We start from the raw sequence: 14,318 nt of genomic DNA on the forward strand, positions 1-14,318 counted from the left end.
AGAGAAATGACCTTCCTACCCACACTGATAATAAGTACCAAACATACTTCGACACTGCTCGATAGTATGTTTGCCTCCACAATGACTACAATAGGGAGCAACCACAGGACTCCCTCTCTGTGATCCACTAGAGCTCGAAGAAGATGAAGAAACAGAACCAGTCTTCTTGAACTTCTTCCCCTCAGCCGCAAAGTAGGCTGCTGAGCTGACACTGGAGGTGGAGGGGTATACTGTAAACCTCCTCTCCTAAGTCCAGCCTCGGCTCGTTCAACTGCCTCTGCATAGCTGGTAGGCAATCCAGAAACAACATATGTATATAAAGCAGGATCTAAACCATTTACAAACCTGTTATATTTTGCCCTCGCATTCTCAGCTACGTGAGGTGCATACTTCAACAAAGTAGAAAACTTCGAAGCATACTCTGCAACAGACATCGTTCCCTGCTGCAGATTATTGAATTCATTCTCTTGAGCAGTATAATAGGAAGGAGGGGAATACTGCTCCAAAAACTGGGCCTTGAAGACACCCCAAGTGACTTCAATCACGGCCTCTTTCAATCCAATCTCAGCGGCTTCCCACCAAGATTTAGCTCGGTCTTTCAGCTGATACAAAGCAAGTTTCAGTCTCCGAGCCTTGGAATACTCAACAATATTAAACAAGTGCTCGATATCTTTAAACCAGGCTCTGCTCTTTCGGCACTCTCAGTGCCAAAGAACCTCGGTGGTTTCAGATCCTGGAATCGAGCCATCACCACATACATGGACAATCCTTTAAATTGCCCAACTATTCTCCCAGTACTGCTACTCGCAGTTTCATTTGTGTGATCCATCTACAAATCAATGATGAATATCACAAATCAATTTCACATCATCATATTCTCATATCATCAATCTCATCAGATACTTACTCAAATCAAATCAAGTAGGAGCAAGTAATACAAATAAATCAAACACATACGCACAATTCATTTGTGCCTATTCAAGTGTACACAAGACTCAATCGAGCAATCCCAGCTATGCTCTGATACCACTTTGTGTGGGGCCTTTAGCTCCTAATCGTTATTACAATACAATCAGATTAGGATTAATTAATTACAGCGGAAAACGAGTTTAAAATTTCTTTACAACGAGCCCAAAATATCTCTTCTGTAATTTGAATACTAAAATAGTATTTTGTCTCATATCGTAATACATGACCTAACGTACACACCAAGCCATCTCCTAATTTACCTGAGCCACGCCCGAGCCAACTTGAGCCAAAACCTAGCCAACCCATCTAAGGACCCTACTGTGCAAGCCCAGCCCCAAAACATGATCCTAACCCGCTCAAATTCTTCCTGGAAGTCGACCCATGTTTCTGCTGTGTTGTGTGTTGTGCTTCCTTGTATGTCTAGGACTCCTAACCCAACTAGGACCCTCCCAGCCGAGCCACCACCAAGTCCACACGACCTTAACCTTCCCTGGACCATGCCCAGCCCAAGCCCAGACCAAAGAACCCAAGCAGCTAAGCCCCTGAACCAAGGACAACAGCCTCGCTCACCCTGCAACTTTCACGCTACAGCTGCTATCTCTTTCGTGGAGGTTCTTACCCAGGCCACCAACGAGCCAGCCCTTCCTAACCTTCCCTGGACCTTCCTTGGCCACCCTCCAGACCACCTAGCCCAGCCTTCAACCGAGGCGAGAGCCCCCCAGCCCGAGACCCACCTGAAGTTGAGTTAATCGAGATATTTACTTCAATGTAAAACATACCTTTGTCAGAACCTGTTTGAACTAGATATTCCTTACAATTGCGCTTCCAATGTCCAGGCTTATTGCAATGGAAGCAAACATCTTCTTTTGTTTTAGGCTTTGCAAGCTTCTTAGAAGTGTTTGTAGTTTGCTTCTTCTTGGGTTTGAATTTTTTGGAAGGAGCAGAACGTTTCTTTCCCTTCCTTTGTGGTCCTTTCTTCATCCCAGACGAGGAACCCACTAAGAAAACAGGTTTTTCCTTTTTTATGGTGGCTTCATATGTAGTAAGCATATTAACTAACTCTTCAAGGCTAGCCTCTATCTTGTTCATATTAAAATTCACCACAAGCCCATCAAACGATGCTGGCAGTGATAGTAATAGGATGTCTGTAGACAACTCATTTGGTAAGATAGTCCTACCAATTTTTCAATGATCCCAATCATCCTCACACCATGCTCATGGACCGAGGCCCCATCTCGCAAACGTGTAGTCATGAGTTCCTTGACGGCTGCATGCCTCAAGGGACGAGTCTGTGCACCATACAACTCTTGTAGGTGTGTGTAAATGTCAGTGGCATTAACAGCATCCTCAAACCGCCTCTGTAATTCATTTGACATCGAAGCTAACATATAGCTCTTAGCTTTCAAATCATGGTCCCACCATTTCTCTAGCTTTGCCAATTCATCAACAGGTGCATTGGCTGATGCCTCTTTTGGAGGAGCTTTAGTAAGCACATATGCTATCTTTTCAAAATTTAAAACAATTTTTAAATTCCTTAGCCAGTCTTGATAATTCGGTCCGGTTAACTTGTTTTGATCAAGAATCGCAAATAATGGATTTCGCGTCATCATCGTAAACATACTGAAATTAGAAACAGATGAAAGTTACTGACTATTTTAAATATTTTATAAGACGTAAAATATGGATTTTTTTATTTTTTACGAATTTCATCCCACTATTTTGGCATTTTCACCATCCTCTGATGAAAAATGGGAAATCTAATTTCCTTCGTGAGTACGTAAGACCCAATTGATAAATCATGATCCCAATTATCTTGGAAAATCACAATTTTCAAAAGGTATAGCCCAATTGCAACTCTTTGCAACTCTTACGTAATTTTGCCTCACGTTTGATGAAAACCCATTATAGGTGCTCTTTCTCTTCACGTGTCAAGCCCGACCCATCAATATTGAACCTTAGTGGACGGTCACCATGAGATCCCCATTATCTAGGCCAATGTCATGGGAGTTCCACGTAGTTCACATCAAATATGTCAGTGGAAGTCACAGCTTTCCGGCGTCTATACCTCCCTATTATCTAGGCTAAAGTCTGACCGCGGGTAGCATTCATCATGTAACCACCGTTGATGGAAGGCAAGAAAATATTAAACTTTCTTTTAATTTTTTCTTTTAATGGGTTTGATATAAATTTTGAATCTCATTCCAAATGAGGGATTTTAATTTTTGAAAATTTGTCTCATCATTTAAAATCTCATGTCTTTCTTCTTTGTTTGTTTGTTTGCCGGATTCATGCAACTATGTTTTATTCATGCAACATCATACGTATAAATAAAATATACAAACAACATTCATCATACATCACATGCATAATTAATAAATGTAGATGATTACGGCCTTTTTCCTATGTGATCCACGTAAACCACATCGTGGATCGTTAATCTGTCTAGGGTAATGCAGGTATGCAATGCAATCCTATTACATTGCAGCTTCCATTTTACAATTCTTCATTCCTCTACTCCATCTTCTAATTTATACCTCCCACTTATTCTAATGAATTACATTTAACTATTAAATTGTGAAGATAGTAGAATAGGGATACAAATATGGGGTGGGTAACATCAGAAAATAGAGAGAGTGATCTCGCAGACCCAATTAAATATTACAACTTTAATATTTAATGAATACCTAAACATTCACCTAAACACATTAGTAAGGTCCGTAATCATCCACCATGCAAATATCTCAATATATGCAATAATATTAATTAATTACATCACATGTAATTAATAATATTAATAAATTACATTATATGTAATTAATAATATTAATTGAATCTATCGTTTCCATTAATCTCATTTCAATTCAAAATTAAATCAATAAATTAAATAAAACAATTTTATTTAATTTCTAATTGATTAATTTTGAATTTTGTGGTAAAATCATATTTTACCTTTAATTATAATATTAATTGAGAATAAGATTAATAAATTAAATAATACAATTTTATTTAATTTCTAATTAATCAAATTTCCAATTAATTGTAAAATCTCTATTTTACACCTAATAAATTAAAAATCAAATTTTAAATAAATTAAGAATTATGATTACTTCTTTAGAAAAATAAATTTCTAAAATCGAGAATTGGACATAAACAAATTGAGTTTATATTTTAAAATATACTTATGGAAATGAGGTGGGCATCAGCTTCATGAAAATGAAGCCTTCTTCAAAAAATTGTATCTTTTATAATCAATTATCATGTTTTAATAATTGACCAAATAAAAAATTATGTGTTGCCCATCTCTTTCATATTCACGTGTCATATGCAACATCTATGAAAAAAATTGTTTCAATTCATTGTTATTTGTCCAATTCCTTTCCGATCCGGTTAATCGATTAATTTTGGAAACGATCTATATATTAATTATTGAACATAAATATGAATCAAAGTACAAAACTGGCTCTGACACCACTGATGAATGGTGTGTCAGAATGTCGTAATCGTACATTGATATACATGGTTCGATCTATGATGGGATTTACTGATTTGCCGCCATCCTTTTGGGGATTTGCGCTGGAAACAGCGGCAATGTTGTTGAACAATGTTCATACAAAAGCAATGGATAAAACTCCATATGAGATTTGGATGGGAAAACCTCCCAAATATTTTTTCTTAAGAATGGGGATGTCCTGCTTATGTGAAGCAGGCAGTAGGAGACAAATTGGATAGTAGAGCCAATTTGTGCTACTTTGTGGGATATCCAAGAAATTCTGCTGGATGTTATTTCTTTGATTCCAAAGAAACAAAAGTGTTTGTTTCAAGGAATGTCACCTTCTTAGAGAAGGAGTTTCTATTGGATAAAAAAAGTGGGAGGATAGAACTTGAAGAAATTCAAGATACACCCACTGCTCAAAACGTAGAACCTACACCCCAACAGCCAGTTGAAGAGACACAAGCTCCAAGGAGATCCGAAAGGGTCTCAAGGCAACCTAATAAAATGAGCTTGCTTCTAGAAGAGGGCCAAGATGAGCCTATTCATGGATGTGATCCAAGGAACTTCAAAGAAGCCTTATCAGATGCCGATTCATCTAAATGGCTTGAAGCCATGCAGTCCGAGATGGACTCCATGTATTCGAACCAAGTATGGTCCTTAGTAAATCCACCTGAGGGAATTGTTCCCATAGGGAGTAAATAGATTTATAAAAAGAAGCTTGGGGCGGATGGGAAGGTTATGACCTTCAAAGCTAGACTGGTAGCAAAAAGATATACTCAAAGACAAGGAATTGACTATGAGAAAACATTTTCTCCAGTTGCAATATTCAAGCCCATTAGGATATTGCTAGCCATAGCAGCATGGTATGATTATGAAATATGGCAGATGGATGTGAAAACAGCATTCCTTAATAGTGATATTAAGGAAGAGATTTACATGTCTCAACCTGAAGGATTCACATCAGTAGGAAGTGAGCATAAAGTATGCAAACTTCAGAGATCTATTTATGGACTCAAACAGGCATCAAGGAGTTGGAATCTCAGATTTGACAACACTATCAAAGAGTTTGATTTTGTTAAAAATTCTGAGGATTCTTGTGTATACAAGAAGGTTAATGGGAGTGCAGTGACATTCTTAGTACTTTATGTTGATGACATACTAATCATTGGGAATGATGTAGGGATGTTACAGTCAACTAAAATATGGTTAGCTAGTAAATTCTCCATGAAGGATATAGGTGAAGCATCATATGTATTGGGGATACAGATCTACAGGGATAGATCAAAGAAGATGCTAGGGCTTACCCAATCCACTTATATTGATACCATACTGAGGAGATTCTCTATGGAGGAGTCCAAGAGAGGATATTTCCCAATGTGTCATGGTACGAGTCTATCTAAGTCTATGTGCCCTAAGACTGATGATGAGATAGAATCCATGACCCGCATTCCATATGCGTCTGATATTGACAGTATTATGTATGGTATGATATCTACTCAACCTGATACTGCTTTTGCACTGAGTGTTGCAAGCAGATATCAGTCGAATCTCGGTCCATTGCATTGGAAAGCCGTGAAAGATATTCTGAAGTACTTGAGAAGAACTAAGAATTTTTTCATGGTCTATGGGAATGGAGAATTAAAATTGGAAGGATATACTGATTCTAGTTTCCAATCAGATGTGGATGATTCGAAATCAACCTCTGGATTTGTATTCAAGCTCAATGGTGGTGCTGTCTCTTGGAAGAGTTCCAAGCAAGACACCACAGCAGATTTGACCACTGAAGCAGAATACATAGCTGCATCAGCTGCAGCAAAGGAGGCAGCTTGGATGAGGAATTTTGTCCAAGAGTTGGGCGTTATACCTCAAGGAGTTGATCCAGTCCCGGTGTACTGTGACAACACCGGTGCCATTGCGCAAGCAAAGGAGCCGAGGTCTCATCAGCGATCCAAACATATACTGAGGAAGTTCCACATCATACGGAAAATTGTGGGAAGAGGAGACATATCAGTAGAAAAAGTCGCCTCTGTAGATAACGTTGCTAATCCACTGACAAAGCCCCTGTCAGGACCATTGTTTGAGAAGCATCGTGAAGCAATGGGTCTGAGATCTATGGGTAGTTGGCTATAGGGCAAGTGGGAGATTGTTAGAGTAGGTGCCCGACAAACCAACTTGTGGCTAGGGTTTTATTGACTCTAATGTACAACAATCTTTATTTTAATCATATTATGGCATTATACTTTATCTGTATACTCATGCAAGCTGCATAGATAAAGTCCTTGGATATACAATAGGTACCATGAGGTCTGCGTCGCAACGTAAGATCATGAAACTCATTAGGAAGTGTACCGTATATTCTAAACAGGTTCCTAGTCGAATCAGCCGTCTAAAACAAGGATAAAGATCGCTTAAGCTTGAGACTAGCATCTGTGATGAAAACGTCATGTTCCATTGACAAGGACATGGAGAGGTCCATTCATACAGATGAGTGATTACATGATGATGCACTGAACAACCCACCCTCAGACTATCCAAGTGGTTCCCACATATCGAGTGGAATAGTCCGAAGTTATGGTTGTACACCATTAGTCCTTTGACCCGAGACAATGCAAGGGCTATACGTACTAGCATGCACTTTGATCCGTTTACCGACTCCATCGAGGGTCATCAGGTGGCGAGGTTGGGTGTAGTTTCGAAATACGTAGGAGCAAATGCATTGTAGTCGGGGATTCACTGTTCGCCTACGGGAGAAGATATCCTATGTGATCTTATGAATTAATAGTGCAAGGAGTCTCTGGCCAGAGCAAGAAATGTGCTTTAGGAAAAGGTGTTTTCTTAGTTGCACATACCATGTCACTATTAGTACTCAAAGATAAATCACATCGTTATCGAATTCATATGCAACTCTCGATATACCAATGGTTGCAGATTCGATCGGGATATATGTGCTGAAGGGACCGTACTGTACGCTCACCATGACTAAAGGTTCTTGCAGGCACTATCAGAGATACCTAGTGGATCATAGGGCGATGCTACTAGACGCTCTTACCATGATCCGATGGGTGCAATCAGAAATGAGTTCTGACATTCTTGATCAAGGAGTTGATGAAAAGAATGGGGTTAACTAGGGTAAACCCGAATAAGAATAAATGTTATTCTGAATCACATGGAGATGTGAACCCACAGCTAGCTGTATTCCTGAACCATTGAGGGTCACACAAATATTGTTTGTTATCTACCCGAACAAAAATAATTAAATTCAAAGAGTTGGATTTAATAATAATAAATTTAATATGATTAAATTTCAAGGCTTATAATAGTGATTATAAGTAAGCACGAAAAATCTAATAGAATAATGGAGATATACCCCATTCTTCTATAGATATGATCTTTTTAATAATAAATTTGGAGAAGTTATAACTTCCTTTTTGTTAGGTATTACTAAAAAAGTGAGTTATATCAACACTTTTTGTAGATATGAGAAGATTTTCATAAAATCCTCTTTGCTTATAAGCACCATATACATATGATGTATTGGTTAAATATCTATCCATGATAGTCCATGGAGTTTTTTCCCATTGAAGATCTTTTTCTTCTATAAGAAGAATTAATTCACGATGTTTTGTCTCTGTATAAAGAGCTGAATCATTATCATCTTCTTTGATGATATTAGCATATGATGCTGAAGACTGAGAATCTATATTATTCTTCTGCTTTTGTTTCAAGAATTCTTGAAATTCATTGTATAACTCATTCTGCTCAGTATTACTGGCTGATGAACTAGATAAGTTCTGGGCTATTAGCCTCTGTTTACCATGCTGGGCAATAATATTAGGGGGTTTTCCCCTGCCACCTCGTCCTCTATAAGAGGACTCTCCTCTTCCTCGGGAATACATATCTGTAAATGAAAACATTAGGATAAATATTCTCGAGTTAAAAATCAGGTAGATGATTATCTTCACCTTTTTTATAAATGATTTCAAAATCAAAAGGAGCTAAATGAGCCTGCCATCTAGCAAACATTTGCTTAGACACATCATGTTTAAAATCTTTATTAAACATAAATTTGGCAGATTTGCAGTCAGTTTTTATAATAAACTTTTGATTATATAAATCATCTTGAAATTTTAAAATACATCTCACAATAGCTAAAATTTCTTTTGCCACTGTAGAGTAATTTTTCTGGGCATTATTCCATTTCCCGGAATAAAATCTTATAAGATATTCTTGTTTTGTTTGGGGATCTTTTTGTTTTAAAATTCTACCAAAACCTATATTCGAGGCATCTGTTTCTACAATTTTATCCCATAAAGGATTTGCCAGCATAAGACAAGGAAGATTCTTAACTTTATCTTTAATAATCTGAACAGCTTTAGTATTCTTATCTGTCCAAGGTAAAGGATTTTTCTTAAGTCTATCATATAAAGATAGCAGAATCTTTAGTAAGATTTTGAATATAAGGAGAAATATAATTTAGACTCCCTAAAAATCTTTGTAATTGAGTTTTATCAGTTATTATATCAGGAAATTTTGATCCAAACTCAATACTTCTTTGAATAGGAATTATTTTTCCTTTTTCAATCATATGACCAAGAAATCTGATATTAGTTTGTAATAAAATCATTTTAGATTTTGAAATAACTAATCCATTTTGAATAACAATATTTTTAAACATTTCTAAATGTTTAAAATGTGTTTCAATATCATTAGAAAATACTAAGATATCATCTATATAAACAATTATAAAATTGCTATAATTAAAAAAAATATCATTCATGATTTGTTGAAATTTTGAAGGGACATTTTTATGTCCAAATGGCATTACTGTCCATTCATAATGTCCTATAGGAACATTAAAAGTAGTTTTATATCTATCCGATTCTTTTATTTGAATCTGTCAAAATCCTGATTTTAAATCAAATTTGGAAAATATAATTGCATGAACTAATCTGTCTAATAAATCTTTTTTATTAGGAATAGGATGTCTAATCCATTTCAAAACCTTATTAAGGGGTTTATAGTTTATGACTAATCTAGGAACACCTCTTTCTTGTTCAGAATGTTTATTAACATAGAAAGCAGTACATTACCAAGGAGATTGAGAAGGTTTTATTATACCTTTATCTAACAAAGAATGAATTTCATTCTTACATAATTCTAAATATTCAGAATTCATTTGACAAGGACGAGCCTTAGTAGGAATATTTCTTTCTTGGAAATGATCTTCATAAGGAAGAGATATAATATGTTTTTTTCTATCCCAAAAAGCATTAGGAAGATCATTACATATTTCTAATGAAAATTTATTATAAATAATTTTTATTTTTTCCTGTAATTTAGGATTCTGTAATTTTTCATCAATTGTAAGAAATTTTATTTCTTCTTTTAAAGAATTTATTTGAAAGGTTTTTCTTTCAATCTGTTCTTGTAATTCATTTAAAATTATATGAACATGTTTAGTTATAAACTTAAAAGAAATAGGATTACCTTGAAAAGTTCCTATAATACATGTTTCATCAACATAGGTTAAAGGATATATTTGATAAATAAAAGGAAGACCAAGTATAAGTTGGCTAGAAATATCTTTTGCTAATAAAAAACTGGTTTGAATACAGTTTTTATCTTTGTAAATATAAGCTTTAGGTAATTTATAATTTATTTCTAAAGGTTCTCCTCCTGCATGAGAAAGAGAATGTGTAGTTTTATGAAAATATTTTGTAGGAATTAATCCTTCCTGTATAACATTTAAATCTGCACCACTATCTATCATAACAATGAAATTCTTTTTATAATAATTATCAATTAATAAAGTAATATTAGTATACTATTTTTGAGATATTATCATACTCAAAACAGATAAATGTTTCTGATTATTATCAGGAAATGAAATATCTTGAATATTTTCAAAACTTTCAGAAATTGAATTATTATTATTTTCAATGACTGAAATACGATAATTTAAACTATTATTGTTATGGTGTAAAATTTTTACTTGTTCTTTAAGATTATCAATCTTTTTAACTAAATCATGTATAGTAACTGGATTTTGTTGACTATATTTTTTCTGTAAAAGATTTTTAATCTCTTTCATAGAATAAGCTTGTTCTTGTTTAACAAGAATGTTATTATCATTACTACTTGTTGATGCAGTATTCTCCATTTGATCAATAATTGTAGATTTTAATACTGGGTCCTTAATCATTTTAAGGAATTCTAAAATATTATTGTTTGTTAAAACATTAATATTTAAATCTTGAAATTGAGACATAAGTTTATAAAACTCATCATTTTTATTATTATCCTCTATAGGATTTATACAAGATTTTCCTATTATACAGTTATTACATTCTTCTAAATTTGAAATATCAGACTCATTATCTATAATTTCTTCTGAATTATAAAATTCTGAAGAATTCTCAGTTTCACTGTCAGAATTATTATTAGAATCCATTATTATTTTAAATAATGTTTCTTTTAGATTATCATCTATATCTAAATTATTAATGTTGTTTTTAGCCCAACATTGATTAGCATAATATCCTGGCTTTTTACATTTTCTACAAATTATTAATTTATTTTTAGCTTTATTAGCTTTTCTTTCACCTTTCCATGATTCACGAATTTCTTTTCTTTTTCTTTTTCTATCTTTTTGTCTATCAGACAAATGTCTTTTCTTATAAATCTTATCAACTTTTTCTTTAATTTTCTTCTTACCTTTATTAGGTAAGTCAATACCAAATTGATCACAGAATTTTCCTAATTGTTTTTTCTCTAGTAAATTCTGTCTTTTAATTTGATTGTTTAATTTTAATTCATTACAGAGAGCTAAACCCTCTTGAATACAAGTATTTATCAAATTACCATAATTATAATTATCATAAGAGATATTTATATCATCCTTTCTTAAAACTTTTCTTACCCTTTCAGCAAATAAGAAAGGTAAATCATCTATAAATTTAGCTTTCCAGAGACTATTATTACAGTCTGGATGTGGGGACCCGGACGCTAGTCATTTTCTTAATCATCGTTGGGATATAATTATCAGTTCTGATAAACAGGGTCTAAAAATTTTTATTTTTAAAATGCATCTGCGGAAGGTAATGGAATCTAAATAATATACATCTCTGTATAAAAACTACATTTCAGTATAAAAGTACAATATTGTACAAACTAGGTCTAAGGTTCAGTTACTAAATTCAAGTAATAAAACCAAGCCTACAATAAGTCCGGAATCACCACGCTAACTCGTCTTCTCTCATCATCTTCTTGACCCCGATCCAGCCCCACCTGTTGTCATGCACACATACAAAACAAGACAACAGCCGGATAACTCCGGTGAGAATAAATCCCAGTATAAAACATGGTAAGCATGTAAGTATACATATAACTTATGAAACAAGCTGTCATGAACACAATCAAAAGTGATAGGTTCCATAATCTATGAAACTACATCATTCTAAGCATGCCCTCAATCAAATCCTATCTGGACTAAACAGGCAACTCAAATCAAATAAACATGCGTATAAACAATCTACACCATGAAACATGCTATCATGACTGAAAGCAATAACAATGGGTTTCATAGTCTATGAACCCCATTCATATACATATGCAATTCTAATCGAATCATGTCTAGACTCGACTCAACTATAACTCTAGGGATCCCGGGGTGAATAAGACGTCGCTATCTATCACCTACCCAACCACTCGGGGTGACTGTACGTCTTATTCCTAGACTTCGGTCATATCTGTATCGAATAATCTACAATAGGAGGGTGTCTGCTCCTATGTAACGATACCCCGAACGTCTAGAAGTCTGACTATCTGCAAACTTTCCTATTTCAAATGCAATGAATAAAATCTATAAACTAAGCATGTTCATTTCAAAACATTTGAATATAAAGTCTATAAACAAATCATAATCATATCAAAAGATAAACAATAAGTCTAGTATGTGATTTTATTGGGAAACTCAAATGAGATCTGATTTGAGTTATATCTTCCCAATTATCACATGAATTATACCTTTGTCGTCCCGGTCTGACGAAAACGAAGTCTCGAAGTCGAATCTGTCCATATCAATCTGATAATGACAAATCACATAAATACAATATCAGTATATATCTCAGTTCAGAATCTGTTCTGATCAATACTCAACTCGATATACAATCTGATCCAAGTCAACAATAATATCAAACCAGATATAAAATATCAGTAACCTATACAGATCTAGTGAGTTCAGTGAACTCATAAAACAACTAGTTCTAGTAAATATCTTCATGTCATTCTGATCAACTTCTATATCTCATCTGCAATTAAAAGGTGCTCCCAACCAATATAAGATATCACGAATACTGATTTAGAACGATAATAACAATACTCATCAAATATAAAACAACAGTCGAATAAAATAATCTGCCAAATCAGACAAAATACATTTCTGACATTTCTGAGCTTTCTAATATCGATATCGTTATCAGCCCCTGATCACAATCTCACTGTAGCAAAATCAATCGGTATACTAACTTCAGATATTGCATATTCTGAATACAATTTGTTTCAAGCAGGATTCTTATCTGAATAATTTCTGTATACAATCATCACAGTTCTCAGAATATTCAATACGATCTTCAAATATTCAATTCTTTCAATTCGGTATGTATTATTCTGTATATTCAGTATCATTCTGTACTGAATCTAACATATAAACAATACCTGATCTACATTCAATTTCTGAAGTTTATCTTTCTGAGGTCACAACAAATCTGAAATCTTATCTAGGCAAATATCGGCCAACTCATATATCACTGGCAAATCTGCCAATGCTAGGCTCGATTTCAGTGGATCTACTGAATACATAAGGATGCAATCTGCTCCTTTCTGTACTAATCGAGTCATATACAATACAGATATCAAAGGAATTCTAAATCTAGAATCCTTATCGTGGTGTCTCCACTTATCAGTCATCTCTGGTCTGAATCTTACCATTTCTGGAACAAATTCTACAATATTTCTGTCTTTCTATACTTGATCATTATATCACCAATATCAATAATGCAGTCAAATCAGACAACACAAGTACATCACAATCTAACTCGATCTCATTCTTATCTTACTGTAGTATTATACAATATATACAGAAATATCTGATATCAACATTTCCTCAACAAGCAAGGACATCAATACTACAGTACATACAAACCCAACAGATACAGCATATCTCCATGCAACTTAGTCAAAGATATTCTTAACAAATGCATTAGTATATATCAATACATATGCAATAGAATCATAAAGAATAGTACATGTTGTGAATTCTGGATCTGTGTTTTCAATTGAACTCTGTTCCCTACAATCTTCGGGAACGCTTCTGGGGACAGACTTTAGTAAAGTGTCCCGGCTGTCCACAAATATTGCATCTACCAGTCACTCCCTGGCATTGCTCGGTGGGATGTCTCCCTCCGCAACTTCTGCAATACACTCCAGTATGGCTTGGACCAGAAACGCTGGAGCTAGATGAACCGCTTCCTAGCTTCTTGAATGGCTTCTTCCGAGCTTTCAGCAAATCTTGCTTCCCACTCGTACTGCCGTGATCATATCGGAGAGGGGATTGCTGTGTCTGGGGTTGCTTCACACACAACCTCCCTAGCTGTCTAATCAGACTCGCCTCAGCTCTCTTCGCTCTACTCAAGATGTCAGCAAAATGGTAAGGTCGCTGCAGATTCATAAATGCAACTACCTCCGAATTCAACCCTCTGATGAACTGATTTACTATAGCTTCATCATTTCCAACTATCTGAGGAGCAAAAAGCAGTAGAGTAGAGAATTTGGCAGTATATTCATCAATATTCAACTG

Source organism: Primulina eburnea, chromosome 18 (assembly GCF_022965805.1).
Source record: "Primulina eburnea isolate SZY01 chromosome 18, ASM2296580v1, whole genome shotgun sequence".
In the NCBI taxonomy this organism is placed as follows: Eukaryota; Viridiplantae; Streptophyta; class Magnoliopsida; order Lamiales; family Gesneriaceae; genus Primulina; species Primulina eburnea.